The following is a 5184-nucleotide window of genomic DNA, read 5'->3' on the forward strand; positions in this document are numbered from 1 at the left end:
ATATATATATAATATATATATATATATATATATATATATATATATATATATATATATATATATATCACCATATTAATAATAACACCATTCCGGTGATAAAAATATTTCCCTTCATTTATTTAATAACCCCACAACACCATATTCCCTCTATCTCACTAATAATCACATGTGGAATAAAACAAGTCTCCAGAAAAGATTATTACACTCCAAGCGGAATAATAAAAAAATGACTCCATCTTGAAAAAAAAATGCACTCAAAGCATCTAGCTGATACACTTGAAAATATTGCCCCATATCTCCTCAAAAAGGTTTCTCTTTGCAACAAAAATGGCTGCAAAATAATTGAACTAAACATAGCTCTCACCACGTAGGCCTAAACTGTGGAATATCTCAAAAAAAAAAAAAAAAAAAAAAATCAAATGGCCAAAATATTATATCCCCAATTATATCTCCAATTCTCCAGGAGGATAACTCAATGTTATAGTAAAAAAACTATAAAATCTCTGTTTAGCATAACTGCTAAAAATGGGTAAAAAACTTGGCAAATAAATTTGCCCAGGAAATTCTAGAAATAAAAAATCATCAGTGTGCCATAACTTATTACAACAGAACTCCAATTTCAAAGTGTCTAAGCAAAGACTTCTCCATATTTACTACGGCATAGGCCAATAGAAACTTGACCATGTTTCCTATCTCTGGCAAAGTTGCAACAAAGACAATTGTGCAAGAGGCCAACAATTTCCGGAATACAAATATCCAGAAAAAAAGATGTAGTCCCATTATGTAGACATGCAAAAATGCAAAAATTCTCCCATAAATCTCTCTGCAGAATCAAACAGCTGAAATTATAAACACATTCCCGAACAATGACTCCAAGTCACAAACTGAGATATTAAAAATTCACACAAACTGGAGAGAAAAATAAATTCAAACTCGCCCCCCCCCAAAAAAAAAAAACTTACGTCAGCGATGCCTAACGACTAAAAAAAGAAAAGAAAAACTAATGGCACTGATAACTTTTCACATGACACCTGTAACATCTGTAACTCCCGTAGACTTCAAGCAATTATCTGTGTCGTTAGTTCCTCCCTTTTCAAAAGACACATCACCACCCTTAATATTCATTACAACACCCATGTTAGTATAAAAAAAATTAACACCAGTATCAGAATTATCAGTATCAGAATTTGCCAGTATCAGTAGTATCATCAAATATTAGTAAATATCAGTACTCGCCCAATATTAGCACTCGCCAGTATCACCAGTATTAAGTATCAGAATCACCAACTATCAGCATCATCAAATATTCACCAAAATTCACCAGCAATTGACATCACCACCCACAAAATCATTGGCACATATCCCAAAAATTATTAATACCATGACTGACAGAATCCCCCAAAATATCTCAAGTAATGATAATTCTACTTAAGTACCTCCCTGTAAAATATCTCTGGTAACACCAGTAAAAGCATTAAGGGTAGGCTCCACTTTGGAGGGGTGCCGATCGTAAGAGATCGTAAAAATATTTGCCAAAAATACACTAATCAAGACAGGCTAATGAATTTATCAGGCATTGTTTGCACTATAATAACGCATATTCTCTGTGAGTTTTATCATCCTACAGGGAAATAAATGATTTTATGGAAAAAAATGTGAAATTCAGGGCCCCTAGTATTGAAGGTATTTGATGATCGGTGAGAAACTACAGTCTTGAATAGAAATTCGGTCTGACAGAATGTTTGTATATCCCCCTAGAACATGCACATAAAGTATTATCAAAATAGAACAGTAAGTAAGCACGTAATAACAAAAAAAAGAGCAACAACTTCAGGCAAGTTCAGCGAAAGCCCCGCCGAAAAATAAGGCTATAGTTAGGAAGAAATATTCATAAAAAATTCAAACCTCGATTTAGGGACAAAACCTTCTGAGAGATTGTAGTTATTATGTCACTTGATAGCCTAAAACATCTAAAAATTATATTATGTAGGACAATCAAAGAAAAACCCCCCATCCCCCCTTCCCGAAAAAACCAAACCAGAGAAAAAGCGAAAAAGCGATTTTTTCTGAGGACAAGAAACTTGAAAAATTTGTTTAGATACCCCTAAAATGGTTTTCTGAGATGAAACTACTCGTAGAAAACGTAGAAAAGACATTGACCAATTTAGAGGGATACTATACTATTTTTTTTTATATTTGCGATTTCCATATTTATCGGCTGCGCTTTCGCTTCAGTTGTTGCTCTCTTTTTTTTGTTGTTACGTGCTTATTTACTGTCATATTTTGATAATAATTTATGTGCATGTTCCAATGGGATATACCAACATTCTGTCAGACCGAATTTCTATTCAAGACTGTAGTTTTTCACCAATCACCAAATGACCTTCAGTACATTTTTTTTCTTAAAATCATTTTTTTTCTTAAAATCATTTATTTTCCCTGTAGGATGATAAAACTCACAGATATAGCGTTATTATAGTGCTAATAATGCCTGATAAATTCATTAGCCTGTCTTGATTAGTGTATTTTTGGCAAATATTTTTACGATCGGCACCCCTCCAAAGTGGAGCCTACCCTTAATATTGCTATTTCCCCAGTATCCATCATTATTGCCACACCCCATAACTCCAAAATCAACACCACTCATCACCAATCATCACTCCCCGGTATCATCAATCATCACCACTCAGCAATCATCACCAATCACCACCCCTCAGCACCATTTCAAAGTAATCTCCACATCTCAAACAAATCTCCATTACAAAATAATCTCTGAATCCCCAGTTATAATTATGCCCTCCAATATTGCGTAAAAACATTCTTCAAAGCATAACGAAACTTGCACCACATTCATATGCATTTTATTTCCATTTTCTCTTCACTCAAAAGAAAGAAAAAATATTTCTAAAAGAAACCCTAACGGGCATGTCATATCATCGCCCAGTCATTATCAGCTGATATGACGGCATTGAAATTCCTTAATGAAGGCCAAACTCACCCCCATCACCTCGAGACAAAGAAAAAAAAAAAAGAAGTTCAACCCCACTAAAAAAAAAGAGAGCTTCACCTTCCCCTTGAACTACCCCTCGATTGCTCAGCACAAATTGCGCTGACTGCGTATGCATGAGTGGGCGCTCTGTCCCCAAGGCAAAAAATGCAATTCAAGCAACAGCATCGCATGTATGAAAACCATTCATATACACACGTATGTATTAAAACAAAGACGAATGCGTCTCTTCTAAACATACGCTAAGATAAAACTTATCACATTCTGCTACTTTGAGAGAAATAAAAGGTAATCTGAACTGCCTCTTTAAAATGGTTCACACACAAAGTTAAAAAAAAACACACCAGGGCCTAAAAAAAAACACATCGTAACACTTACGCCTTCTATGGAGAGAAATTAACCTGAAATCTGCGCAATTACAAACATACGAATCCTGTTGGCACAACGCACTTGGCAAACCGCGCGGCACGAAAGCACTAGCCGATCGTTCACACATAAGCTAGATTGAGTCACTATTCTCAGCGGGCGCCTTGGGACGGGCGAATTTGCTGAGCCTAACAGAATTTCTTTCTCTCAGTACCACATCCATGGATGAATATTTCTCACCCCCTGTCACCTAGTAACTGAAATCTGACACATTTCCACAACCAGACACTCTAAAAACAGCATTTTTAAGCTGATACCAATCTCACAAAAGGCTTTTTACCTTCAAACACCGCTGCCCACCACTAATAACGGAGCCCCCCATCTCCGTTATTCATTTTGGTAGCGAAAGCCATAGCGACAGGCAAACTGGGTTTGGTAACACTTTCTCTCTCTCTCTCTCTCTCTCTCTCTCTCGACTGGCAGCCAGCAGCTCTGTTTCCCCCCCCCCCCCTCTCTCTCTCTCTCTCTTGTCATACTTCCCCTCCATTTCATTAGGTCATCAAATCAAAGTCGTGAACTTACAAAAATATGCATTTATTTAAAGGCAAAGTATTAACTGAATAACTCATGTTTTTAACAGGATGATTAACTGAAATGATAACTCAAAGTTCAAATAACTCAGATAACCCCCGGTAATTAACAGTCTATACAGTAATTAGTCAACACCATTTATCCAAATGAATTATCCCACTCTTCTCCAGAATATAGTTCCCACTACCAGAACCGTTCCCGCCACTAGAACCACCCATTACAGCCTAGAATCTCCAATCACTTTCACAAAACAGAAAAAAACGTTGGCAGAGCCATCCCAGCATCGCCTTCTCTCCTTGTAATGGTCTCTAATGTTCTCGCTAATTACATGCTATTATGAACAGACATAGCTCGTACGAACGCACGAATTCGCACCCATCGTTCACGCCCTGAAACTGCTAGAAACCAGTTTCAAAGTCACCTCTGACGAACGCCCATCACGACAGACGAACGTTGACCTGCTTAGGTAAGGATCACACCACCTCAAGACCTATCAGCATTTTCTAGGCTGAGATGTTCTCTGTCTCCATAGGAAGCTAAAAGCAGATTCCCAATTTCTGAGGAATGTCAAAGCACGTGACATACAACGATGTCTCCTACATATCATATATTATATTATTTAAAATATCTCAACAAATTCCCCCTCTATGTTACACACACACATATATATATATATATATAATATATATATATATATATATATATATATATATATATATATGTATATATATATATATATATATATATATATATATATATATATATATATATATATATATATAAGGGAGTTTAAAATCTTTTACAAAAGGAGGAAGTTAAGAGCAATCGTGAGCAAGAGCAAGGTGATGGGGACAAATATGGAATTTGAGACAATGAAAGCAGCAGAGTCTTTAAGGTACTTAAGAGTAGATACTTTTAATGCCTGAAGGGTAAGGCACAGGTGGGTTATAGAAAAGATAAAACGGAATAAGAAATGTAACAGGATCAGTGAAAAACAATTGGAAGAAAGTTAGAAATGCTAAGGTTGGAAGTGAAGGGCAGATGTGGAATGCAAGTGGAAGAGAGGAGTGAAGTTAAAAAATAAATTACTTTCATAGTGAATGTGATGTAAGGTTTGAAAAGGTGAGAAATGCGGAGTTACACACGGTAAAGCGTAGTAAAAAAAAAAGGTGCATTATCCAGGACTATGGAAATAGCTGGGTAGAAGATAGAGGAGTCAA

At 36.1% G+C, this 5184-nt stretch overlaps 1 long non-coding RNA gene across 1 annotated transcript in view; it reads right to left on the minus strand.

Moving 5' to 3' along the window:
- The window catches only part of LOC135211647 (uncharacterized), a 25376-nt gene extending 21875 nt beyond the window's left edge, over positions 1 to 3501 (minus strand). The window contains exon 1 of the long non-coding RNA XR_010313690.1: positions 3386 to 3501. This is a non-coding gene — a long non-coding RNA (uncharacterized LOC135211647). The remainder of the gene's footprint in view (positions 1 to 3385) is intronic.
- Between the last annotated feature and the right edge of the window lie 1683 nt (positions 3502 to 5184).

The sequence above is a fragment of the Macrobrachium nipponense genome, chromosome 4, assembly GCF_015104395.2.
Source record: "Macrobrachium nipponense isolate FS-2020 chromosome 4, ASM1510439v2, whole genome shotgun sequence".
Taxonomy (NCBI): domain Eukaryota; kingdom Metazoa; phylum Arthropoda; class Malacostraca; order Decapoda; family Palaemonidae; genus Macrobrachium; species Macrobrachium nipponense.